General features: G+C 41.3%; 1 long non-coding RNA gene across 1 annotated transcript; it reads left to right on the top strand.

Moving 5' to 3' along the window:
• Nucleotides 1-68: 68 nt before the first annotated feature.
• On the top strand, nt 69-13706 carry LOC107000979 (uncharacterized). Its single transcript, XR_013401271.1, has 3 exons — nt 69-146; nt 1891-2026; nt 10295-13706. It is a non-coding gene; the product is annotated as an uncharacterized LOC107000979 (long non-coding RNA).
• The last annotated feature ends 712 nt before the right edge of the window (nt 13707-14418 follow it).

Genomic DNA, 14418 nt, shown 5'->3' with positions numbered 1-14418 from the left:
CTTCCTGCCTCTGTGATTGGACGAAAAGAGATGCGCGCTGATTGGAGGAGATGGTTGGACCAGTATCTCCTGGCAACCAGCAGCGGCTTGAGTTTGCGCCTGGCCGGCTGCGCGCGGGTCTTGGGAAACCCGCTCTGAGGAGCAAGGTGAGGCAGCCAAGGACTGGAGGCAGGCCGGTGTTGTAAATGTGCGGTCTGGGAGAGGCTGTGTGACGGATGTGACTTCTCCCCAACTTGGTTAATGGGGATTTTACTTTGTCTTTTTACACCCGTGAGAATGTTCAGGATCCCAGAGTTCCTTCCTCACTCTTCCAACAGGTTCCATGATTTGGGGGCGCCTCTGCCGCAGGCCGTTTCTACCTGAGTATTCTCTCTTCTGCAACACCCATTTCAACCCCTTTTAAAGGAATTCGGGGGTAGCCAGACAAGACTAGGGGCGGTGAAACGCACCGAAGGGAGTCGGATACAGAATTTATTTTAAACGAGGTCAGGTTGTGTCTGGGATACGGTGTCATGTCCCCCCACCCCCCACGACCCCGCCGGCCCCATCTTTCTTTTGCATCGCCAGCAGAGACTGGCACGGCCTTCTTACGTGCATTTGAAATTACCTAAGGGCGTAAGCAATATTTCCGCTGTCACGGATTAAAACTTTCGACGTAACGGTGTTATCTGAATCTCACTGGTTTTTGTCGTAATCCTAGTGAGTTCGGCTCACTCTGATCTGAAATGCTAAATGCAGTTCTTGGAGAACACGCCCTTTGGGAAGTAACGCTTTTTTGCGGCCCTGAAGAGATGGATTTGAGGTTGAGGATGAAATGTTGGTTGTTGAGGCACTGTGGAGCAGTGGGCAAGACTTTGGAGAGGGCCTGCATTCGGAACCTGCGTCTATCAGGCGCAGCCGGTGTTGGGCAGTGTCTTAACCCTCAGGGCCACTGTTTCCACGGCAGGAACGCGGCTTTAAAAACGGAACCATCCTCAGCGTGGTTGCGAGAATTTAACCTAAAACGGGGCTTGGCCTTGTAAAAGCTCAGTGTTTCACATAAGTGTTGAACACTGACAAGACAGTCATTGTCAGTGTAGTTTTTACCAAACAGTTATTAGATTTATTCACCCTAAACTTAAGTGGATTTCTTCCTTAGTTTGTATATTGTTTCATGAACTTTAAGTCTTTGTACAGACTTTGAGTTCCTACTATGTGTCAGGCTCTTTCAACAATTGTGGAAATCTTACCTTACCGTCTGATTCGGGGTGACAGCCCCGTTTTAGAGATGAGGAAGCAGGCCCAGCAGGTAACTGTTACCAGTTGAGGGTAGCTGTCCGAGTTCTTGCCGTTTTCAACAAAGAATTGGACAAAACGCACAAACAAAGCAAGGCAGCGAAAGCAGAGATTTATTTTAAATGAAAGTACACTCCACAGGGTGGGCACCGCCTGGTGCAAGCGGCTCAAGAGCATTGGTCACAGAATTTTCTGGGGTTTGAATGCCCTCTAGAGGTTTCCCATTGGCCCACAACCGGTCCGATTGGTTGCAGGAGGGGACCAATAAGAGGTACTTTCATTTTTCAACTGCCACGCAGAAAAAGGAGGGGTTGAAATGGGAGTAGCCTCTGATACCCAGTCAGCATGAATGGGCCTTAGGTTCCCTGCCTCCAGCCGCTATTCTTCTGCCTCATAACCTGCTCAGGACCACATACCTGGGTTTCAAAACTCTGCTTTTTCTACTTCATGAAGCTGCCTTTCAAAGACTCAATATGTACTTGAGAAGCCTGACTCTTTAGCTGTTTTCTCAGTGAAGTGAAGCAAAATACTACAATAAACACATTATGTAAAGATTGTGCATTTAAGTTTGGTTTTTCTCTTCATGTTAAATTTTTTTTTTTTTTTTCGAGACAGTCTCATTCTGTCACCCAGGCTGGACTGCAGACGTGTGATCTTGGCTTACTGAAGCCTTGACCTCTTGGACTCAAGAGGTCCTCCCACTTCAACCTCCCGAGTAGCTGGGACCACAGGCATGTGCTACCACACCCAGGTAATTTTTAAATTTCTTTTTGTAGAGATAGGGTCTTGCTTTGTTGTCCAGGCTGGTCTCAAACTCCTGGGCTCCAGCTGTGCACCCACCTTGGCCTCCGAAAGTGCTGGGATTACAGGTGCGAACCACCATTCCTGGCCCATATTAAATTTTAATCTTAAATACCTTACTAAAATTAAGTGGGCATAAGTCATTAATATTTTTCTAATTATAAATATTATGCAAAATTTTGGAAAATATGGAAGTTCTAAACAGTAAACCTAAAATCACTAGTAATCCCACCAATCAAAGAAAACTGTTAACTTTTATTGTAACATATGTACTTTTTTTTTTTTTTACAACAGCTGTACAGTTTTTTTGCTGTTTGTTTTTTGTTTTGTTGTTGTTGTTGTTGTTGTTTTGGAGACAGAGTCTCACTCTTTCACCCAGGCTGGAGTTAAGTGGTGCGACCTTAGCTCACTGCAACCTCCGCCTCCCAGATTCAAGCAATTCTCGTGTCTCAGCCTCCCAAGTAGCTGGGACTACAGGCATGCAGCATCATGTCCAGCTAATGTTTTGCTAATTTTTTAAAATTTATTTTTAGTAGGTATGGGGTCTTACCACTTTGCCCAGGCTGATCTTGAACTCGAGCTCAGGCAATCCACCCACCTCAGCCTACCAAAGTGCTAGGATTACAGGTGTGAGCCACCACACCCGGCCTACACACAGTTTTGTAACTTGTTTTCTTCACTTTATATTGAGCAAATTCTCATATGACTAAATATACTCTTCTAAAGTGTGGGTGGCTTAATATCTTCATTATACTTTGTATTTTGCATCTGTGATAACATATTATTCTATTATTTTCGTTTTTCCTCCTGTTATAAACAGTCTGCACTGAATATACTTTTACATGAATCTTCGAGTGTATTTTTGATTCTTTACCATAAATTCTTAAAAATACAATTCCTAGGTTATAAGGCATTACTATTTTAAAAGCAAATATATATATTGCCATGTTGGCATATAGCTCCACAGAATATTCATCAGAATAATTGGTTCAAATATAGGGGAAATAACAGGCTTTATATTTTTCAAAGATGAGATAGAATACATTTTGAGCACATATGAAGAAAATGACCCCTAATTGTTAATTAGGATGAACAGTTTGGTGAGTTCTACCATTATTTATCCTATAACACAAAAGTTCCAGTGGTATACAATCATCTAAAAAGGAATTTATGAAATGATTTAGAAATATTTACTGAGGTGAGTAAAATGAATGTGTAATGTCTGCCCTTGTGGAACTTTAAAACCTCTTTGAGAAGAAGGGGACCAATATGTATTGAATGCCTTTCATGTTATGCCAGGATATTTTATTATGTAATTTGTCTAATTTAAATCCTCACAGTACTTCAAGGTAGATATTATTATAATCCCCATTTTAGAGATGAGGAGACAGCTTCAGAGAGATTATGTATTTTTGTCAAAAGCCATGTGGAAGGTAAAATGGCTCCAAAGCCTAAGATTTTTCCTTTATACCACGCTGCCGCTCCCAAAAATGTGGTTAAGTAGAGTACAAATAAACAAATATATAGAAATACAAATATTAATGCAGGATGAAGAGGGATAGCATTTACGAAGTTACTTTTGAAATTGATGAGCTCTTCTTTTTATTTTGTTTATTCTCATAATTCCAACATCTTATTATTTTTTTTTATTATGGCCAGAATCAGCTACAGGTATGGTCGGAATAGGTTTAAAGGAGGAAAAATCCAAGATTTGAGTGCTTTCTGTCTGGTGGAAGCTTTTTGTATATATTTTTGTCAAACCTGAGAGATATGGTATTCTGTCTAGCGAAGAAGTTAAGATTAAAAAATATATGAGCTTCCTTGGATCATACAAACCCTGAACCTAGATTAGAATTCAAATCTTTTTGGTGGTTCAAAGCCCATTGTACCACTGTAGAGAGACAATCATACCTCAAAGGTGTAGGAACATAAGAACCCCCCTCTCACCTCTTGAGGTTTGATATTTGAGTCTGAGAAATAAATAGACGATAGACCAATTACAAGGAGAAAAAGCACAGCGTAATTGAATTATGCGCAGGGGAGCATCACAGGAAGCTGAATGCCCAATTCTAGTAGCACTAGACCCAATAAGGTCTAGAAGTTTATATACCCTTATTCATAGGGGAGAAGGGAATGCAGGATGTAAGCAATTTTAGAAGAGTAATGATTTTTATGAGATGAATGGGTCCATAGAACAGACAATAGTCTGGGACAAAGTTCATCTGGGCTGTAGGTACGGTGTTTGATTTTCAGTCTTTTCCTCTGTGATATGAGTTTAATTTTCCTTGGTTAATGAAATTTCAGTAAGAAGACTGAAGACAATTGTTTTCCTCTTCAGTGGATTGGATATTTAAGTAGATAAGGGAACTTCAGAGAAAAGTCTCTTCCTGTGCTTCAGGAGAGGAGGAGGGGCAAGAGATAGGGGGTGGGAGAAGGTCAGAGACAGACCCTAGTTCTGAGGCTGCTGCTTTAGTACAAAGTATTGGTATGTCAAAGCACCATGCTTTGGGGTATCATTTTCTGAACCCCAACAAAGGAAACTTGGTATTGTGGTTAGGAGCCACGACTGTCTGAGTTCAAATCCTGTCTTTGCCATGTGCAGGTTATCTCTGCTTCAATCTCCTCATCAATAAAGAGGATGATCATGATAGTACCCATCTTAAAAAAATTTTTTTTTAATCAGGTGGGCTCTACTTATGTTGCCCAGGCTGGTCTCAAACTCCTGGGCTCAAGCAGTCCTCCTGTCTCAGTCTCCCAAGTGGCTGGGATTACAGGTGTATACCACCATGCCCAGATCAATACCCATCTTATAAGGCTGCTATTAGGATACAATATTTGTGGTATTTATCCATCTCCTGATACTGAATAGTTTCTGTAGCAAGGTACATAGGCACGTGAGTAGGTCAATGTGACCTACTAATAACTAACACTAATTACTAATATGGGACTACTTGTTTACTGCTTGCTAAACTGCTGCTTGCTCAAAAAGTTCTGGGCCGTTGGCTCTGATTCCTCAGCTGTGCTGGAATCCACTGTGTGCCTGACATCTATCTGTCTAGGTCTATCACTTCACCTCTTGGGACTTGGGGGGCAAGGGAGGCTGACACAGCTATGACGATGCTTCTGCTGTTTGCTGTGTGTAATAAACTGTCTTGTTCTGATCCGTTGAGTCTCATTGTCTCCTTTCGGCACCTGTGGAGAGATAGCAGGTTTACTCCTTGCTATCTAAAGTTGTGCTTCTCTCCTGACTCTCACAGGGTTAACATTAAATGAAGAACATTAAATGAGGTAATATATGCAAAGCAGTACACTATCTGGTCAGTAGTCAATGTTCGATAAATGGTTGTTCTACATTTATAATCAATCAAAATCTATCCCCTAGAGCTTTGGTTTAAGTAATGTAAAACCAATGTAAAAGTAGCACCTTATATATTTATGGGGAGACCAATCCCTTTATGGACCAGAAAATTACTTCGCCTGATAACTCAAGATATAAGAGATTAGTCCAGACCGGAAACCACATTTATTAGTCATTAAATGCAGAGGGAGCTGGAGGGAACTAGCAATCAAGGACCTGGAAAACAGATGAGATAGAAAATAAGTGGATGCCTACAATTTGTTCATATATATTGAGTTATATTAAAAAAGCAGTATAGGCCGGGCAGTGTGGTTCATGCCTGTAATCCTAGCACTTTGGGAGGCTGAGGTGGGTGGATCACTTGAGTCCAGGAGTTCAAGACCAGCCTGGCCAACATGGTGAAACCTCCATCTCTACTAAACCTCGTCTCTACTAAAAGTACAAAAATTAACCAAGCATGGTAGCGCACGCCTGTAATTCCAGCTACTCAGAAGGCTGAGGCACAAGGATCGCTTGAATCCAGGAGGCAGAGGTTGCAGTGAGCTGAGATGGCACCACTGCACTCCAGCCTGGGCGACAGAATGGGACTCTGTCTCAAAAATAGAAGGCAGTATATCGGTAGCAGAAGATAATAAAAACAGTATATTTAATAGCACATTATATGATTGTTTTATATGATTGGCAACATAATGGTTGATAATGCTGGTTCTAGAGGCCAGATTTGAGTCTTGAGTTTGAATCCTGCCCCCAGTACTTACTAGTGGGAACTTGTTACCCGCCCTCACTAAGCTTATTTTCCCATGACACAGGGAAAGTTGTTTCTTTCTTCCAGAGTGGTAGTGGATGTTAGGAGTTAATACAAGGTTGTTCCTCTATCCTTCCTGAAGATACGGTTTTAAAACCATTAGATGGAGTGAGCAAAGTATGCACCTGTGCTGGGGTATGGGGTAGTCACAGTGGTCCAAATGGAGGGAGGAGAGCATCCACATAAGAGAGCAGCCAGTGTGGGGTGTCAGAGCCTGAGTAGGAGGAGGAAGGTATCTACATAGGAGGGCGGGCAAAATGGGAAGTTGGTGCCTGAGGAGGTGAGGATGGTGGTCACACGTGGTGAGGGGCAGCCCAGCACCAACCATTGGAGCCCAAGTAGAATGAAGCATCCCCAGAGGGTGGCCTGACGGGGAGTGTTGGAGCCTGAGTGGGGTAAAGAGGGTGTCCACACTGCAGGGAAGAGGGTGGCCTGCTGTGGAGTGTCAGAGCCTAAAGGAAGCGAGGAGGATGTCCATGCAGAATGACCTGGCGCACCGTGTCAGAACCTGAATGGAATGAAGAAGAAATGCAGGGGAGGGGACAGTGGCAGGAAGGGAAATTTGTTACAAGGGCACTAATCAAAGGAATCAACCTATACCAATGAGCATACTTAATGCTCAGGTTTTAGTTTCTAGAAACCGCTCCCCACTAAAGGAACCAGGATTCCTTCTAACATTGGCTAATTCCAGTCTTCTTCACTATAGTAACTGGTAGACACTATCTTATTACAATCCAATGATCAAACAACGATCATTAGCAATTGAAAAATCAAAATCAAGTGCCACATGATAAGATACAAAGAGAAGATGCATTCTGTGGTATTCTTACCAAAGCCACATAACCTGAATCTAGTAATCAGGAAATATCCGACAAACCACATTGAGGAACAAAGTGGCCTGCAGTGTTCAAGAGTGTCAAGGCCACAGAAAGATCTCCACGATAAATTGCTGAGAAAGACAAAGCACAGAATAACTTACAAAATATGCTGCATCTGTGTAAAAAGAGAGGGCGGGGATAACAAGCTATCCATTTCTGTGTATGTGCATAGATATACTGGAGGGCTCTGAAGATACTAAGAACACAGGTTACCTATGGATGTAGTGGGAACTACACTGAGGGCAGACAATGATGAGACTTTTCACTATGCATTTAAAAAAAAACTTTTAATTATGAAATTCACATGCTTTATTAACCATTTCAAAGTATACAATTGAGTGGCATGTAGTACATTCACAATGTTATTGCAACCACCACCTCTATATAATTCCAAAACATGTTCGCAACTTTATTTATTTGTTTGTTTTGAGATGGAGTCTCGCTCTGTCACCCAGGCTGGAGTGCAGTGGTGCAACCTCGGCTCACTGCAACCTCCGTCTCCTGGTTCAAGCAATTCTCCTGGTTCAGCCTCCCGAATAGCTGGGATTATAGGCACATGCCACCACACCCGGCTAATTTAATACATTTTAAATAAATTTAACAAATTTTAAATAAATGATACCTTTGAGTTTTGTAAATCATAGATTCAATCTGTGGGGGAGACTAGGTAATAAAAGAAGTCCATGGATGAAATGGCTGGAAACCACTCAAGTAGATTATCAGCATTCAATACTGACTTTAAACACTGTTCTGTTTTTTGCCGTGGTTCCAGAGGGTGGCAGTGGTGAATCTGGAGTAGGATTTCTGTTTGCCACATAAGCACTTAAAAGTTAATCAGTACAAATAGGACTTCTCTGTTCTCAAAACACTAAAGGAAACAAAACAAAACCTCATGGAATTTTCCCCGTAGTATCCTGTGCCATACAGTCTCCCCCTACCTCCTTCACCCCTCAAATGTCTCCATTGAATCCAATTTTTAAAATTAAAGCTTATTCTACTTCCTCATATATTACCCTGTTGCCAGAGCTATCTGACCTCCTCTTCTTCAAAACAAACCGAAGACCTGAACATATTAGTTGGATGCTCACCAACCTTTGTTGGTTACCCATGACTAGCAGCCTAAAACAAACTCCTTCATCTCTTTCCCTTCCGTCCCACGAACCGCAAAGCTGGCCCTTGCACCGCCGGCCATGCTTTTTCTCACAACTCCACATACTCACACAAGATGTTCTCACCACCTAGAAATCCCTCCCCGTTTGCTTTGCCTGAAAAATGCCTCCTCATCTAATCTCCATGCCTGCTCAAATGGGCAATTCATATCTGAAGCTTTCTCTGACTTCCCCAGATCACTAATTGTTCTGTCACATGGGCTCTACCCACCTGTTTCAACACTAACTACACTCTCTTTTAGAGAAAAAGGTCTTTTGTTCATTAACTCCTTTGTTGCTATTACTAGTCATTTACTAGCACGTAATTGGTTCCCCGGCACATGATGGCAAATTTCTGGAATGAATAAATTAATGAATAACTGAATTGAGAGACTTGGACTTTAAAAATTTGCACCAGTTCAAACATTTTATATATATATAAATATGCCAAAAAAAACCCCCCAAAAAACCAAGGGGAATCAGGGTATCCACACTTAAAAGAATGGAATAAACTGAACAGTAGAGCATTGTAAGTGGAATTATTGACCGGGTGCAGTGGCTCACGCCCATCATCCCAACACTTTGGGAGGCTGAGGCAGGTGGATCACCTGAGGTCAGAAGTTCAAGACCGGCCTGGCCAACATGGTGAAACCCTGTCTCTACTAAAAAATACAAAAATTAGCTGAGCGTGGTGGTGGGCGCCTGTAATTGCAGCTACTTGGGAGGCTGAGGTAGGAGGATCACTTGAACCCAGGAGGCAGAGGCTGCAGTCAGCCATTGCACTCCAGCCTGGGTGACAAGAGCAAGACTCCATCTTAAAAAAAAAAAAAAGGAATTATTTGCTTTTATGGAGGCAGGCAGTGTACTGGAGTCTGTAATTTTATCTATTACTAAATTTACCAAGTGCTTTGTGTTCTATGAATGTGTCTTTTGAAACTTTTTTTAGGTCTAACAATTCCTACTCACAGTCATTTGAAATGAAACTGGCAGTTTCCTTTTACTGTGTATTCTAGCTAACCCTCTTGTTATGGAACTGGCCCCTTTTATGTCTTTTCTTCCTGTGGTAAGGGAATCCTGATTGATTTAGAAGCATGTGTTGTCTGCATCATTAATTTGGCACTTATTGGCTACATCTTTGAGAACTGTCATCTTCATTTGTGTATATACCCTCCATCTTCACTGTAAGATATTTGAGAGTGGTGAGCATATTTAGATGTTTTTGTATTTCTGTGGTAATCCAGCTTATTGCTTTATACATATATTGTTTACTTACTTTTCTCTCTTTTACACTAGTAGAGGATATTGCTCAATATCTTAGTTGAAGTCTCTACAGTGTTACAAATAGACACTTATTTTTCACTTATGCAAAGTCCAAAAAGGGTATTCCTGCTCAGCATGTGGCTCTCCTCCATATGGCGACCCAGGACCAAGTCTCCTTTCACCACGTGGCTTCTAAGGTCACCTTGCTCATCTGCATCAAGACAGAAGGGGCAAGAACGTAGAGACAGGGTCATCCACAGGTGACTTTTGTGGGTCAGGCCTAATGCAGCACAAATTAGTCTTCACATTCTGTTGGCTAGAACACAGTCACATGACTTCACCTGACTCCAGGGAAAGCTGGAAAATGTAGTCTGTCCAGGAAGAAAAGGCAATGTGAACAGCCTTGTCTCTGCCACACTCAGAAAAAAATACTAATAATTAGGTTACTTTTTATATTTTTACTTGCCCTCTTACATGCCATCTATGCCATCTGTTTTCACTCATTCTGTTTCCACTACATACTGATACTCTTATCAAGATTTATTAATTTATCACCTTTCTCTATCCTGGGGTATTGAGCAACTGTAATTCCAATGCTAAAATGCCACTGTTAACATTTTAAAAATCTTTTCTCTGCACATAAATTTGTATATATTTTAATATAGTTGTAGTAATGCACAATTTGTATCTTATTTTTACTTAACATTATAGCATAAACATTTTCTCATTCTTAGGAATGTTTCAGTAGCTTTTTTTTTTTTTTTTTTAGGTAGGATCTCCCTCCATTGCCCAGGCTGGAGTGCAGTGGCACAATCTCGGCTTACTGCAACCTCTGACTCCTGGGTTCAAGCGATCCTCCCACCTCAGCATCCTCAGTCAGTAGCTGGGAACTCAGGCATGTGCTACCACACCCAGCTAATTTTTTTGTATTTTTGGTAGAGATGAGGTTTCACCATGTTGCCCGAGATGATCTTGAACTCCTGAGCTCAAGTGATCTGCCCACCTCCGTCACCCAAAGTGCTGGGATTACAGATGTGAGCCACCATGCCTGACCCCAGTAGCAACACTTTTCATGACTGTATAGTATCTATCATATACTTAGATATTATACCCTACTTATTGGACATTAAGTTGTTTCTTCATTTATTACTATTGTTGCCCGAGTTCAAATTCTGACTCTTTCATTTCCTAGCTCAATGACCATGGGCTTTCTGGTTGTGGGTTCTTTATTTGTAAAGTGGGACTGACTATGCTGTCTACTTCCTATCATTTGGAGGGATTAAATTAGTAATAGATTTTAAGCAGTAAAAGCGATTCTTTCTTTCTTGAGCCTTTCATTCATTCATTTTATTGAGACAAGGTCTCGCTCTGTCGCCCACGTTGGAGTGCAGTGGTGTGATGTGCCTGTCTGCAGCCTCACTCTCCTGGGTTCAAGTGATCCTCCCACCTCAGCCTCTCCAGTAGCTGTGACTACAGGCATGCACCACCTCACCCAGCTTTTATATATATATATATACACACACACACACACACACACACACACACACACACACACACTATATACTTGTCAAATATGAGAAGGCCTAAAAAACTCCTCTATAATTAATACTCGGACTACTAACATAGTACTTATTACAGACCATCCTTTATTATAGTATTTGTGTATATATATAGATATATACATACGCATATATGTATGTGTATATATATGTGTATCTATATATTATTTTTTATTTTTGCAGATGCCGGGTTTCACCATGTTGCCCAGGATGTTCATTTATTAATTCCACAAATATTTATTCAGTGTCACCATGTGCTAACACTGAATAAATGTGCTGACACTGACAACTATTTGAGAGTACTCCCCAGGAGATAGAGAAATGGTTAAGTGGAAATCCATGCCGACTTAAGTCAGGGAAGCCTCATTTGCCCAAATTTGCCTATAGACCAATTTGCCAAATGACAAATGTACAAAAAAACTGAAAACAGGTTTTCAGACTGTTCACAGTAGTGGTTTCACTGTCAGTGGCAAGGATAGAGGCAAAGCTCCAGTTTGTAAAAACAGAGAAGACAGCAAATTGTTTTTAATGGAAAGTCCACCTACAAACAGTGGTGAGTATCCTAGGGTATGAAATACACTCGAAGTTCATATTCAACTGAGCTGACCTGATAAACCCCTGGGGGAAAACAGCAGCAGCAAAATGACTGTAGTGACACTGCTGTGTGATGAAATGTTCAAAAGAAATCAGTAACTCAGCAAATGTATTTAGTGTTTTGGCCTTCCTCTGGAAGTCAGAGAAGTCTTTTCTGAGGAGGTGATATTTAATCTGGGGGTCAAATCTGGGGGTCAAATACGAGAAGGCCTAAAAAACTCCTCTGTAGTTAATACTTGGACTACTCATGTAGTACTTATTACAGACCAGTCTTTATTATAGTATTTGGGAGATGTACTTGGTATCTTACTGTGAGTTATTTAAGTGCCAGGTACATAAAAGTTCACTAATTGTTTATGGATACACCAGAACTGAGTGTGGTGGGAAAAACAGGAGTGTCTGTTGGATGACCCCCGAGGCTATCTCTGGATGGCTTGGCAACAAGCTGGCTAGGCTTGATGGCTCCCTCTTCCCTCTACAGGGGTTCTAAATGCTAACAGTCCTGGACAACTGGCATTCCCAGCACTGGTGTGCAATTCCTCTGAGCTCAGATCGTTTTCCCTCCTCATGCAAGGCTCTTCTCAGGAGGAAGGAGCTGGCAAGATTTCTGTTCTGGAGCACAACCTTTGGAGTGTCTAGCCATTCTGAGCCCACACATGTGTGTCCATGAAATGCCAATCCTGCTGCTGACCCTTCTGCTTGTAGAGTTCCGCCTGCACTGTTTGGCCTGAACCCTTCACACATTGGGTGACATCTGTGTTAGTATTTCACTCTGCCAACATTGAGTGAATGTATAAACAAATTGAACAAAATGATGACCCAACTCAACTGTGATCTAGATTATCCTATAGGCATGCTATAGAATGGAGTTATAGGTGAGAAAAGCAAGAAAACCTTGTTTGTTAGTCTGTTCTCACGCTGCTAATAAAGACCTACCCAAATCTGGGTAATTTATAAAGGAAAGAGGCTTAATGGATTCACAGGTTCACATGGCTGGGGAGGCCTCAGAGTCATGGTGGAAGGCAAATGAGGAGCAAAGTCATGTCTTACATGGAGGCAGGCAAGAGAGCATGTGCAGGGGAACTCACCTTTATAAAACCATCAGATCTTGTGAGACTTATTCACTATCACAAGAACAGCACGGGAATAAACCGCCCCATGGTTCAATTACCTCCCACCAGGTCCCTCCCAGGACACACGGGGATTATGGAAGCTACAATTGAAGATGAGATTTGGGTGGGGACACAGCCAAACCATGTCACCTTGAAACTGCAGTCTTAATGCTTGTTTCTCTTCTTCCAAATAGGGAGGTCAACCGAAGATGCTACCTTCGTTGAGCATATCACTGCTCTTTCTAGTCTCAATTTAGATGTGCATGATACTTTCAGAGAATGAAAACCTCACTAATGATAATCAGATACATTGACTTTTTTTGGCCTCTGCCTATAATAAGTTAATTGCATATGCTTTGCTGGCCATTATAAAATGAATAAATTAATTACTTACATGAAAGGGAAGGTAATTTTTTGCGTTTATTTTAAAACAATTTCAAACTTAAAGAAATGCTGCAGACATAGTACAAAAGGTGTTATTTTTCCTGAACTATTTTGAGAGTAAGTTGCCAACATAATGCTTCATGACACCCAAATACTTTGGTGTATATTTCTTACGAAGAAGGTGCTATGGTTTAAACGATGATGTCCCCTCCAAAATTCATGTTGAAATGAATCCCCAATGCAACAGTTTTAAGAGATGTGGCCTTTGGAAAGTGATTAATTCATGAGGATTCCACTCTCATGAATGGGATTAGCACCCTTGGAAAAAGGCTCAAGGCTGAAGGGAGCACTCTCTTGCTTTTCCATCCCTTTTTCCATGTGAGGACACAGCATTCCTTCTCTCTAGAGGATGCGGTGATAGGGCGCCATCTTGGAAACGGAGAGCAGCTCTCAGTGGACACCAATCCTGCTGGCATCTTGATCTTGAACTTTCCAGCCTCCAAAACCATGAGAAATAAACTTCTGTTGTTCATGAATTACCCAGTCTTTGGTATTTTGTTATAGCAGCACAAATGGACTAAGACACAAGGAAATTTTCCTTTATAAGCACTACACAAAATCAAAATTGGGAATATTAACAATAATACGTTACTACGATTTAATCCACGGATCTCATTCAAGTTATGTGTTATCCCATTAATGTCCTTTATAGCAAAAGTATCCAATTCAGGATCAGTCATTACATTTAGTTATCTTATCTCTTTAGTTCCATTCAACCAGATCTTTTCTGACTTTCATTACTTTGACACTTTTGAAGATTATAGGCTATTTTGTCAGACATCTCTCAATTTGAGTTTATTTGATCTTTCCGCATGATTACATTCAGGTTATACATTTTTTTTTGGCAGGGATGTCATTGAAGCAGTGCTGTGTTCTTATCGTTGCGTCTTATTAGATAGCCTATATTTCTATTGGCTCCTTTACTTGTGCTATTAGCCTTAACTTCTTGAGTAGGGAACTATCTGCCAGGTTTCTTCATCACAAAGTTACCTTTTAAAATTGTGTTACTAAGAAGTATTTTGTGAAGGTACTTTGAGGCTATGTAGTTAGCTCATTCCTCCTCAAACTTTCACCTACTGCATATTAGCATCCACTGTGTTTCTGGGCTAAATCAGTTACTTGTGCTGTCTGCCAAACGGTGATTTTCTGACTCCATCATTTCTTCTCCATTCATCAGTTGGCAT

Source organism: Macaca mulatta, chromosome 11, assembly GCF_049350105.2.
Source record: "Macaca mulatta isolate MMU2019108-1 chromosome 11, T2T-MMU8v2.0, whole genome shotgun sequence".
NCBI lineage: Eukaryota > Metazoa > Chordata > Mammalia > Primates > Cercopithecidae > Macaca > Macaca mulatta.
This window is presented reverse-complemented; position numbering and strand designations above follow the sequence as displayed.